We start from the raw sequence: 18,869 nt of genomic DNA on the forward strand, positions 1-18,869 counted from the left end.
AGAATTGCAAGAGAAGAAGGTATGTCAAAAGTCTTTTGGGGAAGCAGACATACGAAGCCCTCAACTCACACCTCCATTGGGAGATGAAGAGTTGTTTCTCATGTCAAAGAAAATGATGGTAGGATTCTTTGAAATGAGGATAGGATGGGTGGCTATAAGAAAAGGCATGATGAATTTAGCTATGGAGGAATTTGAAATCATTGTAATACCTCTTTTTCATGGCACAAGATCTGTTTTTCAGGGGTGCAAGGTGGATTTGATGTGATGGGGATAACACTTAGAGAAGTTCCCAAATGGTGGAGGAAATACGTGTACTTGGCATTGACTGAAGTGAGACATGAGAAACTGGAATTGGCGGGATCCTCTGACAAATTTGGGGAGTAAATATGTTGGGATCACCCTCATTAAACAAAAGGGTGGTCCAATGAGGGCGAGCATGGGTGGGGGAAGCAAAGGAGAGGGTGGGTAGGGTGTTAGCTCAAAGGGAGAAAGATAGAAGAACATGGTCGGCTAAGGTGATGGGGGTCACTGAAAGGTTGTGGATAAAGGCAAGAAGCGTGTGCATGTATGATAATTTATGACATATGATTGATGTGATGGTATGGATGTTGTGTATTGTTTTATAACATAAACATATGATGAATCATATCATGATGATGAATCCATTTGAAGCATTGCTAGTGTTTATGATTAGGCATGGGATGTGACAGGTTGGTTAGGCATATGTGAACTCCTAGATGGAATTGGATGAATTCTTAGTTGATTGTTTGCTATGTGACCCAAGAAAAGGGAGTCGTGGAGCTTGATAAGACATTCATGACCAAAATATTGAAATACGAATGTTACGAAAGAATAATTTGATAGATTATGGAATCATAATTTGAAATGTTGCAAAAGTATGATTGGAAATGCTACCAAAAAAATGTTATGATTTGTGATTATGATATATCTTCTAATATGAGATCATGTTGATACCAATTGTACATATTATTGGTCTATTGAATGAGACAAGTGTATATACCTATCTATTGATGCTCCAGATTGGAGTTGGATATATGAACCTCGAAATGGGTAACATTTACTATATGATTAAATTATCTATGAAATATGATGAATGGTTATTTTTTCTATTTGGTGTCTATGTTCATGCATGAACATAACACAAGGTTGATCCTTTCCAAATATCCATCAGATGGTTGTGGGATGCAACCATGAGACAAATGGGATAATAATAATGCGATGGGTAGAGGTGTATAAGATTGCTTACCTAGTTGATAGGAAAAGAATTGGAGTCTATTGATTCATTTGGTATTGTTGATTATAAGAGGGTAGAGGTGATTGGTATGGCCTACCCAATCCAAAGATAGAGGCACAAAGCCTCTTGGAGGTGTGAAGTCTCCTACAAGGTATGTAGGAAAAGGAAATCAAATAGATGAGCATGCATATCTAGAAGTAGAGGTAATATGTCTACACTTAGTAATCCTATCATGGAAGGTAACATGTAGTAAGGATGAAAAATATTTATTCCCCAAGAAATGTGAACCTTCTAGGTCCCAAGCTAGACCAAGGTAATTATGTTTAATACTTAACAATTTAGTTACCAACTTTAAAATAGTAGTATTTAATAAAAGTATGAATTAATTTATATGAATAATAGAAATAGAAATACCCTAGTGATTTGATTTAGAATATTAGTTTGCAGTGCTAATATCTTCCTCAAATTATAAACAAAATTATTTCATTGTGCTTAAGGATTCATCAATTTTTGCAAATGAAATGAAGAGTTTTTATGTTAATTTTATGAGCAATTTAACATAAACCAGAAACTGAACAGCAGCATAAACATATACAGAACATCATCAAAAACACATTACAACAAGCACATGATAAAGGAGTTCACCCCTCCTGGGCTACGTCTCCTTGGTCTAGCTTCCAATGGCTTGGGCCTCTCTATTATGCTCAAAAGTGTAAAAATATGTGTTTACAATGCTCAAATTCTTTTGAAACCTGCTCCAATCAGTCCAGAATACTCAAAAATGGATATCTAGCCTATTTTTGCAACCAATTTGGTGGAAAAATGAAGAAGTTATGACCTCTCCTAGTTTCCCCACTATTTGTTCCACAAAATGCTCCATATCCGACAAGAACCCACATTTTCACTTCAAAAATCCGCTAACCGAGTGAGAATTTTGCCGAGCGGCAGTCCATATCCATCGACACTAACTGTCCATCGCAAATTGTAATCGGTAAGGACCGGAGGCTTAAGGTTTGTGTACACAGTGAGGAATGTGCGATTGTGATTTCACGGACCCAACGTCACTATAAACTGCAGCTGATGAACATCTCACATCCATGAACTTTATTGAACATCGTCGTTCAATGGTGCCTCGACAGGTAATCATAATGCGGGACATGCACCATTGTGATTTGCGATTGTGATATCGCATCGCAACCCAAAACCTGCGAGAGCCGATTTTGTAACACTGACCCTTCGCTGATCTGCGATTATGATCCATCGCATCGCACCTATGGTCGTTTTCTTGCTAACCGTCCTGCCTACCTTATCACATCGCACCCTTCCCTGAATGGGGGCTGATTTCTAATGTCGACCTTCCTGCGATTGCAATTTGCGACATGCAGGGTCCAATGGCAGCTTGCCACTTAGCGCCTCCTCATTCGCTGAAGGACCTTGCCATGTCATCCAATCCTGCCATGTAAGCAAGTCAAATTTGAACTTTAACTTGCTCTAACTTCTGCATATGAACTCAGATTTGAGTGTCATTTGCACCATTGGAATCAGAATGATGAGCTCTTCGATCTGAAGCTAAGTTCTAACAAAATTCTGACACTTTGAATTTTGAGCATAATTTTGAGCACCTAGTCACTCCTCCTCACTTGAAGTCATTTGGACCCCAAAAGATCACTATCAATTGACCAGCAAGTGAGGGTACAGTTCCCTCACCTTTCCAATCTATATCCATCTGGCTTTTGAAGTAATTGTACCTTTGAGCCCCACTCGACGATAATTGATACTTCCCCTTTTTGTTTTCCTTGTTCTTCTGTCAAGTATAGTATCTTGTTGAATCACATCAAGAAATTCTGGAGAAAAGTCTTCAATAGAAGGAATTTGAATATTATCTCCTTAATCTTCAACAAAAGGAGGCTCATACAACCTTAAATTCTCAACATTAACAATAACATAAATTAGCATATATCAAGGAAAATCCAACTTGAAGGCATTATTACCAATATTTTCCAAAATTCTGAATGGGCCATATCTAATTGGTTTTAGCTTTTTACCTTCTCCTTGGAGCCTCTCTTTGTTAATGTGAAGCCAAACTTCATCACCAACTTGGAACTTGTGACCTTGATGATGCTTGTTGTGCCTTGCTTTTGTTGGAAAATACTGGGGGGGGGGGGGGGTGAATCAGTATTCCTTAGCAATTAGCATTTTTAAATCTTTTCAGAGCATTAGTTAATCTTCAATTATTATTAATGTTTATGCAGTAATAACAGTAAACAAAAGAACACAGGAGGCATAAAAATTTTAGATGGAAAACCCCCTCCGGGTCAAAAACAATCGAACGCTTTTCTAATAAATTCTTTAATCTTCAGCCCCAACTGAAATGAAAGCAACAACTTCCTAGAATTCTAGAAAAGCATTATTCTCCCGATCCCACTAGAAGGATGCCCCAACACCCTGGTTTCTTCAATAATCAAATGAATGGATGACCTAACACCCTAGGCCAACCTACCACCTTGAAGTGTTCACAGGCTCCAACTTGTAGGCGACTTCATGCACCTGCCTAGCACCTCCCTACCACCCTATAATGACTGAAATGAGACAAGAGTGTGAATTCCCATACCAAGGACAATGATCCACGATACAATATGATTTACAATGATTTTGACCAAACACCCAATCACACTATAACCTAAAATCCAACCATGACATCATCCCAACAAAGACTCATATACCTCCCAACTATGCCATTTTGATTCTAGGAAGATTGATTATTTTACAATAATGACTCTTCCAATGATGACACTTTTACAAATGACTCTTTTACAACTTTACAATGATGAATCTTGGCCTTGACACTTCTTCACAATATGCAGATGGTTGTCATGTCTTCAAAGGATGTCCCGTTGACTCTTGGCCTTGATACTTCTTCACAATATGCAGATGGTTGTCATGTCTTCAAAGGATGTCCTACTGAAATTCCTCCTTTGATTTGATACATTAGCTCTTGAATTGTTGTTTGAAGTTTTACTTGAATCTTCTTCTACCTGCATGCAAAATTTGCCCGGCGAAACCAATCCCAAAACAAAACAAAATACCCTTCAACTTACCTTTGTCTACAAAACACATGTAAGTGCATAATAATAGTGAAGTGTGCTTTTCACTTTTGTTGTTGACTTATTGCAGCAGTAGAAAAAAAACTCACACTCTTGATATAGGCCTGGACTCTATGCAAGACTATATCCAAAACTGACCTAAAGATATATACAATAGAAATTGATGATAGACCCTAGACTTGTGATGAACCAAGTTCTAAGTACAAAAATAGAGACCATTCTATCAACTATGACAAGACAAGTAACATGAACTTACAACATCATATAGATTTAGCAGACTTGGTGTAGTATCAAGAATAGGACATCTGAAATGTGGTATCAAAACTAACTGTGACATATAGAGACATAGAGATATAACCAAGACCCTGTATATACTTATGTTGTCCTGCAAAAAAATATGTCAGAGATGATACTCAAAATTAAAATGTAAACACTTAATCATACATACCTTGTTGTAGGAAACTTACCCTTGACTGTTGATGTGTGGTCCTTACTGCATCGATCCTTGAATGCATGCTTTTTCTTGCCTTCTAGGATCTCGATATGGAATCTATTGTATCTATGTCATTTCGTATCTCCAGGGTCTGAAATTTCATCTTGTGGTATCCCTCTAAGTCCTAGTTTCAACCCCATAGGTCTATTGGACTCTTCAAGAAAGAGCTATGCACAATCTCCCACAATGACCTGATTATAGCCTGGTTCAGTAGAGCGAACTTGTACAAAGTGCCACTGTTGCGACCTTCTGCCCTAAAAATTCTGCTCAACAAACTAAAGTTCATCCTATTGCTATGACTATTTACAAAATTTGAATCCAATTCTCAAAGAGAAAGTTATGACGATTTTCCCAACGTCACCTGTTTGACATGGAATTCAGGAGCCTACGAAAACCCTAACTTCCTCAGATCATATCTCAGAAAATTTAGCTAACTAAGATATGAAATTCAGTCATGAGGTTCATCATGATTTCGGCTCAAATGGGTTTTAATTGTAGCTTTTCAAGATTCGTAGAAAAAGATTTATAGCGAAAATTCCATGATGGCCTGTTTGAAGCCACAAAAACCCTACAAGAGGAGGATATGAGGGTCATTATTTATATGAATGTCTTGAGTTGAGAAGGTCCTCAACAAGTGAACGTTGGAGGGATTTTAGGAGCAAAAAAATATTATTAATTATTGACTATTCAATGACCACAACCAATTATGAGTTCATGCCACAACCCCATAGGGTTTTAGCCCACTAACTAGGGTTACTAACTTCAAACGCAAATAACTCTCAAACTGTGAAGAACTAGGAGGGTACCATATATCAACGGAAACATCTCAATGAGTAGAATCCATCTAGAAGATATTTGCTACAAAATAATATGAGTTTTCAAGTCAAAATTCCCTTTCAATATCTGGGTAGCCCATGTTGTTTCTTGGGTTGACATCAATGACAACCACTGATCAACAATCTCCCCCTTTGGCATTAATGGCAACACAAGTACTCCCCCTACGATCATGACACTTATTCCTACTTCCTTCTCTCCCCCTTTGTCATCAATGGCAAAGGGTAACTCCCCTTGACAAACAGCCATCCTGGAGACCTATACACACCTCCGCTCCCCCTTTCTACTCGAGTAGATAAGAGAAAGAGTCTAATGAAAACTTGGGAGAATCCCAAGCTTTTGGTGAAGATACTCAAATGCTTCACGAGGTAATAGTTTGTTAAAGATGTGAACAATTTCCTTTCTATCAACATACTCAATCTTGATATTATTTTTGGTGACCTTCTCTCTAACGAAATGATATTTAATCGGAATGTGCTTCGTTTTGGATTGCATCACAAGATTCTTGGAGATACTAATGGCACTGGTGTTATCGCAAAATATGGGAATAGGCTCATCAAACTTGAATTGAAGATCTTATAAAGTTTGCCTCATCCAGATAACTTGTGTACAACAAGTTGCTACCGCAATATATTCTACTTCTGTTGTGGATAACGAGATTGAAGACTACTTTTTACTTAACCATGAAACAAGACAACCACCTAGATAGAATGTTGCTCCACTAGTACTCTTACGATCATCAACACTTCCTACCCAATCTGCATATGTATAAGCTTGGATAACCAGATCATTTCCTTTGGGATACCATAGACCATATTCCGTTGTGCCCTTAATATATCGAAGAATTATTTTGATAACAATAATATGAGATTCTTTTGGTGCTGCTTGGAATCTTGCTACTTGTCCAACTACCTGCATCACATCTGGCAGGGAGACTGTCACATATAGGAGACTACCAATCATGGATCTATACAACCTTTGGTCCACATCCGTTGACGAATCTTCTTGTAACATGTTACCATGGGGGTAAGGATAGGCTTGCAATCTTCCATCTTGAATTTATTGAGAATTTCCTTGATGTACTTGATTTGATATATGAATATTCCTTTATCCTGTTGAGATATCTTGATAATTGTTAGATTTTCTTGATCCACTTTCACATAGAGATTGCTTGTCAGCGCTTCCTTTCTTGAATCTATAATACGTCAACTATTATTCTCCCCCTGAACATGTAATGAAACTGCCATATTGTTCAAACTACCTGTCTGTCAATCGTAGACTTGTGTCATATATTGTTGCATAGACTCCTCATCTTCAAATTTCTAGGAGTTGATAAGCTGAATTGTTCAAAGTAATGTGTCATTTAACGGATCATTTTGACTTGAGTCATTAACCGAAGCAACTGCTAATTCCTCACAATTCGTTATGAATCATGAAAGCATAACTACTGGGACCTTTTTGCTTTCTTTCTTTTCTTGGTCATCTTGTACTTTTTCATCTTGTACCTGTTTTCCTTTCAAACCTTCTTATTCTCATTGTCAAGATTTTAATTCATGGTTGATTCCATCTTGTACCTGCATTTATGAGCTATGTGTCCATAGTTATGACATTTGTAACATTCGATGTTATTCATAGAAGATTTTGTTTGGTGTTTATCTCGTGATCCTGTAAATTTGCTTCTAGGGTTTTTCCCATAATAGTTGCACCTGTCTATAACTTCACAATCCCTAGCCATATGTCCAAAATTGTTACATTTGTAACATTCGACATCATCTCTCAAATGATAAAATTTGTGGATATTATGCTGAGTTTTGGAATATCCATTTCTAAGAGATCTCCTGGAATTATATTCATTCCAAACATACATGCAACATTCTGAAGCTCTATGTTTAAAACTTCCACATGAATAACAGTGACCATAAAAGATAGGTTGATACCTAGGAGGAAATATTCTTTAAGGAATTGTCTTCAAAGTTTCTTCCTACGAGTCTTGATCTCTCGATATAGCTGGGAGATTTACCTGCTTGGTAGATTTTGCATATCCATCTTCTTTAGTTGTCATAGAAGGACTTGACTCCTATTTGATTTTTTCTTTGTAACCAAGGCCCAACTTGTCGTTGCATGATCACTGATCGTTGATGAGTTCATCCAAAGTATTTGAGTTGTTGGCATAAATTTGAAGAGTTTTCCCATTTTTGACCCTTTCGTAAAGAAACGATTTCAGCTTCCAATGCTTCTCTTTCCTTGTCTCTTTCCTTTAATTATTTCCTGAGCGATTCTTCAATTCGTTTGTATTCTTCAACCTTGATTTTAAGATTTAGGACATGTTTCCTTTTTGTCTTTAATTCGTCTTCAAGAGTTTGACATGCTTCTTCTCGGCCTTGAGCTCTTTGATAACCATGATCACTTCGTTTTGAAATTCAACCTCAGTCATTTCTCCTTCTTCGTCTCCTTCATCGTCAAGTGCCTCTTGCTTATTTTGCTTGGCCATAAACAATACTCTTCCATTGAATTATTCTTCATTATCACTATCTTCTTCGGATGAGAAGCTATCTTCTTTGGAGAAGAAACTTTTCTTAAACCATTTCTTCTTGCCTTGCTTGTTGAACTTCCTGGGACTTTTATTTCCTTTTGTAACAACCTCATTTTTGTGAGGACATTTGGCTGCAAAATGCCCAACCTCACCACAATCAAAACATATTAATGGAAGTTTACCTTTAAATTTTCTTGTACCTGTTCTCATTTTCCGCGAGAAATAGGCAAACTCTTTATCTGAGAATTCTTCTTCATCTTCTTCCTTTTCCTCATCCTTACAATTGCAAGTTTTTGCTTTCGGAGTCTGCTTGTCCTTACTATTCTTCTTGGATGTGGAAAATGTTGTTTCTAAGTGAGATGTGCCATCCTCTTCTTCAATCCTCATTTCATATTCCGTAAGAATTCCATGCAATTCATCTATGCTGAGATTGGTCAGATTTGATCTATCTTCCAAGACAGATACCTTAGGGTTAAATCTTGTTGGCAAGGTTTTGAGGATCTTTTGGACAACAATTTTCATTTCAACAGGTTCTCCAAAACCTTCCAATGTATTTTTTGTTTCATCAACATGCTAAAAGTATGTAACAATATCTTCATCTTCCCTCATTTGAGTTGCTCGAATTTTTCTTCTTTAACCTTTGAGTCACCTGCATATATATTTTCAAGCTTGCCCCATACCTCTTTAGCAGTTTTGCAACTCAATACCTTAAGATAAACAGATTTAGTAAGCCCACTGATAATAAGATATTTAGCCTTTGCATCATAGACCGTATTTTTCTTACCTTGTTCATCTTGGGTCGGTGTGAAGCCTTTGTCAACAATTTCCCATACTTTGTATCCTGCGCCAGCAAATGAATCTGCATTCTTCCACTCCAAAGTGCATAGTTATTTCCATTGAAAAAAGGAACTCTATTCTTAGTATACTCCATGATCTCCTTCTAGTTGTTAGACTGATATTGAAGGAACCAAGCTCTAATGCCAATTGTTGGAAAATACTTGGGGGGGGGGGGGAATTGAATCAATATTCCTTAGCAATTAGCGCTTTTAAATATTTTCAGAGCATTAGTTAATCTTCAATTATTATTAATGTTTATGCAATAATAACAATAAATAAAAGAACACAGGAGGCACAAAAATTTTAGGTGGAAAACCCCCTCCGGGTTAAAAGCCAACGAACGCTTTTCTAATAAATTATTTAATCTTCAGCCCCAACTGAAATGAAAGCAACAAGTTCCTAGAATTATAGAAAAGCATTCTTCTCCAGCTCCCACTGGAAGGATGCCCCAACGCCCTGGTTTCTTCAATAATCAAGTGAATGGATGCCCCAACAACCTAGGCTAACCTACCACCCTGAAGTGTTCACAGGCTCCAACCTATAGGCAACTTCATGCACCTGCCTAGCACCTCCCTGCCACCCTATGACTGAAATGAGACAAGAGTGTGGATTCCCATACTAGGGACAATGATCCACGATACAATATGATTTACAATGATTTTGACAGATCACCCAATTACACTATGACCTACGACCCAACCATGACATTATCCCAACAAAGACTCCTATACCTCCCAACAATGCCTTTTCAACTCTAGGCAGATTGATTCTTTTACAATAATGACTCTTCCAATGATGACACTTTTACAAATGACTCTTTTACAACATTATAATGAGACTCTTAGCCTTGACACGTCTTCACAATATGCATATGGATGTCATGTCTTCAAAGGATTTCTTGTTGACTCTTGACCTTGATACTTCTTCACAATATGCAGATGGTTGGCATGTCTTCAAAGGATGTCCCATTGCAATTCCTCCTTTGATTTGATACTTTAGCTCTTGAATTCTTTCTTTAAGTTTTACTTGAATCTTCTTCTACCTACATGCAAAATTTTCCTGGTGAAACCAATCCTAAAACAAAACCAAATACCCTTCAACTTAACTCTGCTTGAAAAACACATGTAAGTGAATAATAATGAATAAATTAAAATTAAAATTACAATGCGTACCTGAAGTGTGCTTGTCACTTTTTTTGTTGACTTGTTGCAACAATAGAAAAAATCCCACTCTTGATATAGGCCTGGACTCTATGCAAGACTATATCCAAAACTGACCTAAAGATATATACAATAGAAACTGATGATAGACCCTAGACTTGTGATGAACCAAGTTCTAAGTACAACAACAGATACCACTCTATCAACTATGACAAGAAAAGTAACATGAACTTACAACATCATATAGATTTAGCAGACTTGGTGTAGCACCAAATGTGTAGTATCAAGAATAGGACATATGAAATGTGGTATCAAAACTAACTGTAACATATAGAGACATAGAGATATAATCGAGACCCTATATATACTTACGTTGTCCTGCAAAAACATATGTCAGAGATGATACTCAAAATTCAAATGTAAACACTTAATCATACATACCTTGTTGTAGGAGACTTACCCTTGACTGTTGATGTGTGATCCTTACTGCTGTGATCCTTGAATGCTTGCTTTCTCTTGCCTTCTAGGAGCTCGATATCTATGTCATTTCAGATCTCCAGCGTATGAAATTTCGTTCTATGGTAGCCCTCTGAGTCCTAGTTTCAACCCCATAGGTCTGATCAAGATTGGATTCTTCAAGAAAGAGTTATGCCCAATCTCCCATGATGACCTGATTATGGCCTGGTTCAGTAGATCGAACTTGTACGAAGTGCCACGTGCCACTGTTGCGACCTTCGGCCCTGAAAATTATACTCAACAAACTAAAGTCTGTACTATTTCTATGACTATTGACGAAATTTGAATCCAGTGCTCAGAGCTAAATTTATGACGATTTTCTCAATGTCACCTGTTTGACATGGAATTCGGGAGCCTACAAAAACCCTAACTTTCTCATATCATATCTCCAAAAATTTAGTGAACAAAGATCTGAAATTCAGTCCCAAGGTTCATCAAGATTTCGACTCAAATGGGTTTTAATTTCAGCTTCTGACGCTTCACAGAAAAAGAAAAAATAAATAAATAAATAAAATAAAATAAAATAAATATAAATAAATAAATAAAAATAAAAATAATATATATATATAATAAATAAATAAATAGAAAATAAATAAATAAATATAAATATAAATAAAAATAAATAAATAAATAAAATAAAATAAAAATAAAAATAAATAAATAATAAATCCATGATGACCTATTTGAAGCCACAAAATCCCTACAAGAGGAGGATATGAGAGTCATTATTTATATGAATGTCTTGAGTTGAGAGGGTCCTCAACAAATGAACGTTGGAGGGATTTTAGGAGCAAAAAAAATATTATTAATTATTGACTATTCAATGAACACAACCAATTATGAGTTCCATGCCACAACCCCATAGGGTTTTAGCCCACTAACTAGGTTTACTAACTTTAAATGCAAATAACTCTCAAACCATGAAGAACTGGGAGGCGTACCATATATCAATAGAAACATCTCGACGAGTAGAATACATAGAGAAGATATTTTATGCAAAATAAGATGATTTGTCAAGTCAAAATTCCCTTGCAATATTGGGGTAGCCCTTGGTGCTACTTGGGTTGACATCAATGACAACCACTGATCAATAGCTTTGCACTTGCCTTGGCTTTTCTCAAGCTGTTCTTGAACCTTTTGGTGTACTAATTGTATTTTTTCAATGAACTTTCTTGCTTTGTATATGTCGCCATGACCTTCAATAGCAACATATTTTCCAAAAATAAAATCCAAATGAGATTTAGGCAATCATCCCATGGATTCCTCAAATGGCGAAGTTTGAGTGGAATAGTGCTTGGCTCGGTTGTAAGCATGTTGAATATAGTGCAATTGTTCATCCCACAACTTAGGATTCTTGCTGCAATATCCATGTGGAAGATGTATCATTGTTTTGTTCACTACCTCTGTTTGGCCATCTGTTTGTGGATGCAAGGTTGTACTCTTTTTCAGTTTGGTGTCCATGAATCCCCACACGTTTGACCAAAAGTTCCCCACAAAGCGATAATCTCGACCACTAACAATAGATGTAGGCAATCCAAAATGCACCCAAACATTCTGAAAGAATAACTGAGCAGTTTGTTCAGTTGTAACTTGCTTTTTACATTGCATCAAAATACACATTTTTCTTAACCTATCCACAACTACACACAAATAATCATGACCTCTTTTTGACAATGGAAGACCTCCTACAAAATCCATAGAAACACTCTCCCATGGTCGTGAAGGAACCGGAAGTGGTGTGTACAATCCTAACTTCCTATTACTAGGCTTACTGATTACACACAATGAAAATCCCTTAATAAAACGAGACACACTTTCAAGCATACGAGGCCAATAACAATACCTTTGTAGATGTGTCATCGTTTTACTTACACCAAAATGACTAGCAATAAGAGAAGTATGTGCCTTTCTTATGATGTTAACTCTTTCTCCCTATGGAATACAAAGCTTGTCAAGATGGTATAACAAGTTATCATGCAAATGATAATCCAATTCCCCTACTTGGTTACCTTGACTCAAGCTTGCATAAACATCTTGAAATTCATTATCTAATGCATATTTCTCAATATAACTTTCATGTAAAACAGAATTATGCTTGAGTAAAGTAGTTTCATAACAATCAACCTAGAAAGCATATCAGTGAATGTATTGTAGATACCTTTCTTATACCTGATTACCAAGTGGAATTGTTGAAGAAAACCCATCCATCGGAAGTTCCTTGATTGCTGCAACTTTGATTGAGATTGCAAGTATTTCAATGGTTGACGATCAGTGTGAATGATTGTTTCCTTACCCATCAGGTAGTGTTTCCATTTTTTTACACTTTGCACCAATGCATACAATTCCTTGTCATATGTAGGATAGTTAATATTTGCACCATTAAAAGTTTCTGAATGAAAATAGATAGGCTTACCATGCTGCATGAGGGTTGCACCCATAGCGTAGTCACTAGCATTTGTTTGAATCTCAAACGACTGTCTCAAGTTTGGAAGTGTGAGTATGGGAGCTGTACTGATCTTTTCCTTCAACACAGCAAAGGCCTTTTGTTGTTTTCCTCCCCACTGAAAAGCCCTTTTTACACTTGTCAATGCATGCAAAGGAGTGGCTATCAGAGAAAAATTAGCAATGAACTTCCTCCAATACTGAGCTGCTCCCAAAAACTTCTTACCTCTGTAATTGTCTTGGGCCTTGGCCAATTCATAATGACATCAAGCTTGGAGGGATCTATTTTCAACTCACCTCCTCCAACAATATGACCCAAGTAAACTAAAGAAATATTTCCAAACTCGCACTTTGACATCTTAAGATACAACTCTTCTATTTTCAAGACATCAAGTACTTTTCTTACATGCATGACATGTTCAAAACAGGATTTACTAAATATTGAGATGTCATCTAAGTAGACTATGACAAATTCATCAAGAAATGGCCTCGACAGATCATTCATCACACGCATGAATGTAGTAAGAGCATTACATAAACCAAATGGCATAACCAGCCATTCAAACAAACCATGTTTTGTTTTAAACGTTGTCTTCCAAATGTCTCCTTCAGCTATTCTAATTTGATGGGAGCCACTTCTTAAGTCCAGCTTAGTAAAATACTTTGCATTTTTCAATTGATCTATTAAATCATCTATTCTAGGTAGCGGGTAATAGTTCTTTACCGTAATTTTGTTTAATGCGCGAAAGTCCACACACATGCGCCACGTTCCATCCTCCTTTGGCACCAAGACAATAGGTGAACCACAAGGTGAGGAATATGGTCCGACGATCCCTTTATTCAACAACTCTTGGATTTGTGTCTTAATTTTGCGCTTTCCATCACTAACATCTTGTACATGCCAATGTTAGCAACAGGATAATCTTGCTACAATTGTATCTCATGTTGGATTCCTCTCTTGCGAGGTAATCCCTTTGGTTCCTAAAACATTTCATCATATTGGTTAACTACATCAACCAATTCAGATTTCAAATTCAAATCACAACCTTTAAAAGCTTCATTATCAACATCATTTTTGGGTTTGATCATGAGAAGCATGAAATTCTTGCTCGAATTCACCAGTCTTTCATCTGCCCTGCATTAACAAGTGAAATATTTGTTTTCTTGCTGTGAACTCTCACAATATATTCTACTCCATTTTTGAATAAATGATATTTATTTCCATATCGATGGAAGATAGATTTTCTTTCATAAAGGTATGGGCTGCCCAAAACCATGCCATAGATATCTAATGGCACAACGTCATGCTCCACTTCATCTATGAAATTTGCAGTAATAGCGAATCTTAATTTACACTTTCTAGTAACTTGCAATTGCACATTGTCACATACCCATCCAAGTGCATACGGTTTATGATGTGGAACAGTTTCCAGATTTAAACTCTTGACAATGTTTTTTGAGATAATATTGGCTTGAGAGTCGCTATCAAACAGCGTATCAATCTTGTTATGTTTTGAGATCACCCTTATGTGAAAAAGTTCTATTCTCCTATTTTCATTTGGAGTTTCATTTTGTGAGTCTAAAGAACTGGTGCTAGAAATGGATTATTTTCCTTTTAACCCCATGGTTGTGATTTTAGTTTCATCACTTGATCCGAATTAGATCCATAGAAGACTGTCAAGGAACCATGACTGTATCAGGTCGAACGAATCTCTAAAGAAATCCAAAACAGCGATCAAAGACACCTTGAACCAATGGCAATGGCAGCCAACATGGAACGACAAGGACCTCGGTCAAAGCACACTGACCGAGGCCCATGGAGACCGCGAAGGAGGTCAAAGTAGCCCCTGGGAGCCCTGGGTCGGGAAACAGAGGTGGTTTTTGATGCGCAATTAGCGCTAATCGCACATCTCTAGGTGAACAGGGCTGTGAAGGAAAATCCTGAGCACTCGATCGCATGGGGAACCGGAGGACCATGGGCGAAAAAGGAAAAAGCGCTAAAACACAACGGCGGGACCCGCGCTCTGGAAACCAGCGGTATTGATTGGGGCACCCTTAAACGGTAAGAGGTTTTGGATGAGAGTGGAGCGATTCCATTCATCGATCGACGCGTGGCAGGTGGAGGTGAGAGAAAACTGTCGTTGATCGCGCGCTATCGGTCGAGCAAGTCAACCGCGCGAAACGTGCGTATGGTGTCGGATCTGGAGGACCCAGATCGAACGGTTGAGATCGCACCCGATGGAGGAAGCGGAACCGACGAAGGAATGAGTCGTGATTTGTAAGGATTTGGAATCCATTTTGACCGCCACTGTGGAGGAAAGATTCATCCACGACGTAACTGAAGAAACAAACCGACGAAGCAGGCTAGCGTCGTTTAGAGGAAGACATGTGGCCACTCCCTGCGAGCTGATGATGACGCCGAGCCAGGGAACTCCAAGCGCAACTGCAGAAGGTGAATCGACAGAGGCGGAAGAGGAACTGAACAGGCATGGGGAACGAAAGGCTTCAAAGCCATGAACAAAGACAGGATATAGAGTTAATCAGTCATCGAGAGGGACAGAGAACCCAGAGAGACAGAAAAAGAGACCAGAATCCTAAGAGGAGGACGGAACACAGAGAAAGAAGGCAGTAAAGTGAAGCAGAAGAGGATAGAGGGTTGAGCTGACCAGGAGGTAGCATCGAGCACTAGAGGCTTGAGAGATCTGAGCCATCCCAGAGAGGATCTGTCCGGGCTGAGCACCACATTGGGCTCTCCCCTGCAGACCAGAAGGTCACAGAGCTGGTAGGAAGAAGAAGTCTGTATACTCAAGTGGCTTGGGGAATCCAAGAACCACCCTGCCAAGCAAACCTGCTTCAGGAGAACTCACATTGAGTCCCTGCATTGTAATTCTCTGCTTAAATACATAATAAAACAAGGCCACCACTGAAAGCTGGACCGGAGATGTAGCCTTGGAGAATAGGGTGAACTCCTTATTAAATTTCTTGTGTCTTTGTATTTGCTTACTGCATTTCTCTGTTGTCTTTCCATTTAAATGTCTGTGCATTGGCAATCTGATCGATCCGTTGCTTAAATAACACAAAACACACACTAGCACATGAGTCTGTAATACCTTTGTTTAATAAATCTTTAACTGATTTCACTCATAGGGTGAATATAAGATCAAGTGGTATCAGAGCTCTAGGTTGTAAGGTTAGACAATCTTGTGTTGGTTTAGCTATGAATGCTCACAAGATCAAAGCTCAAATTAGGAGAAGGAGAGTTGGTGGAAAGTAATCCTGAAATTGGGAGAGTCTATTCTCGAAAGGCAATGTCAGAGGAAGGTTCTGTAGGGCCAGACCCTCAATTCATAGAGAGTTTCCTAGCTATAAAGTCTATGGTTGAAGAAATGTACAGAGACTTTAGAAAGCAAAAGGTGGAAGATTCATCAGGCTCTAAGCAAGATAAAGAAGAAGATGAGTCTCACTGCCATGACCACTCCAAAGGAAAGGGGAAAGAGGAAAGCTTTCTCACACCTCCAAATAGCCATGTTCATAACAAGAAAGCATCTTTGATTAAGCTAGATGTTAAATTTTATTTGCCTATATAGGATGGAGAGCTAAATGCTGAAAAGTTGGACAACTGGATTAGACAAATTGATGTGTATTGCAGGGTACATAACATAAACTCAGACAAGAGTAAGATTCAGTTGGCAAGCCTACGCCTAGGAGGCACTGCCTTGGTTTGGTGGGAAGGCAGAACCCAAGCTGATATGAAAAGACATGGTAAGACCATCTATGTCTGGAGTGACTTTGTTTCTGCAATCAAAAAGCAGTTCTATCCATTGGCCTACGTGCAACAAGCCATGATGAGTTGGCAAACTCTTCAACAGTTGAAAGGGCAAAGTGTGCAAGGGTATACTCAAGAATTCAGAAAGAAAGCATTGATGTTAGGTATCTCATTAGACTCACCAGAGACTCTTTTGAAGTACATTGGTGGTCTACACATCTACATGAGGCATACCATCCTCATGTTTAATCCCACTAGTATAGATGAGGTATCTATACAAGCTACTCATCTAGAAGCTAGAGGAAAGAATGGAAATCTAGAAGTTGGGGGACCATCCCAACCCACTATAAGCAAGAGAAAGGAGAAAAGAAAGTAGAAGTGGAAAGCAAGGAAGGCTAACACTGCACAGAAAGCCAAAGCTTCATGCACTCACTGTAAAAAGGATGGGCATGATGATGAGCATTGTTGGATTCTGCACCAGAGCTGAGACCTAAGAAGTCTAAGGGAAAGAAGAAGAAGACAGCTGCAACTATTCAAAAATATTTGGGGTCAGACTCAGGAGATGAAACAACTATAGTAGCCACAATTATAAAAGGTAAGAATTCTGAAGCATCTACTAGTAATTCTACTCAATCTTCTATTGATGAAGAAAATGAGAGAAAAAGACATGAGTTTTTCCATATTCGAGTTATTTCCAAAAATCAAAAGATTGATACTTTGTTTGATAGTGGCTCACAAGTAAATTTGATTTCTGAAGCAATTGTAAAGAAATTGGGATTAGCAACTACACCTCACAAGAAACCATACCCATTAGGATGGTTGAATGATAAAGCACAACTACAAGTGACTAGACAGTGCAAACTCAAGTTTTCTTTTGGGTCAACATTTGTAGATGAGGTTGAGTTAGACATAATTCCTTTGGATATATGTGGAGTTGTTTTAGGAATCCCTTACTTGTATGATAGAAAGGCTATTTTCTATAGAGCTTAGAACAAGTATCTACTTGTTAAAGATGGAATCGAATACTTTGTAAGAGCTCATAAGCTCAAGAATAATTATACTCTCATAAACTCAGGACAGATGAAAAGAATGATAAATTCATGTAAAAAATTCTTACTGATGGTTGTAAAGGAAAAGAAACTTGATAAAACCAACGTATTTGAGGGTTGTAATGTTGAACAGCAAGCTGATATAGAAAAGGTTGTTTCATAGTATGATGTTTTATTTCAGGAACCTAAAACTCTGCCACCCAAAAAGGGAATAGTACATGATATTATTTTGCAGCAAGATGTTCCATTTCCTAACATTGGGATGTATAGGTTGTCTGCTTTAGAGAATGTTGAAATCAAGAAGCAGGTGCGGGAGTTGCTCGAGAAGGGCTTCATTAGGCCTAGCACATCACCATGTGGGTCACCAATCGTTTTGGTGAGAAAGAAAGATGGCTCGTGGAAAATGTGCAGTGATTATCGAGCACTGAATAAGATAACAATAAAAAATCGTTATCCCCTTCCTCGCATAGATGACCTTTTAGATCAAATGAAAGAAGTTGTTTATTTCACCAAGCTAGATTTGCACAGTGGATACCATCAGGTCAGAGTTGCAGAGCAAGATGCATGGAAGACTGCTTTCAAAACAAAGTAGGGATTGTATGAATGGCTGGTTATGCCTTTTAGCTTGACCAATGCTCATGCTACTTTCATGAGATTAATGAATGATGTACTCAGACCTTTTCTTGATGATTTTGTTATTGTGTATCTGGATGACATTCTGATTTTTAGTAAAAACAATGTAAACTTTGAAACGGGAACTATAAACTCAAAATGGGAACTCTGGCCAAAAAACCCCGAAAAAACATCAAAAACAGTGCTAAAAATGAAAAGTGTATATACTGGAACGATGATTTTATTTTTTAGGGGTCAATTTTGAACA

This window comes from Pinus tabuliformis, chromosome 5_2 (assembly GCF_031772625.1).
Source record: "Pinus tabuliformis cultivar Carrire ecotype Pingquan chromosome 5_2, CPIR1, whole genome shotgun sequence".
NCBI lineage: Eukaryota > Viridiplantae > Streptophyta > Pinopsida > Pinales > Pinaceae > Pinus > Pinus tabuliformis.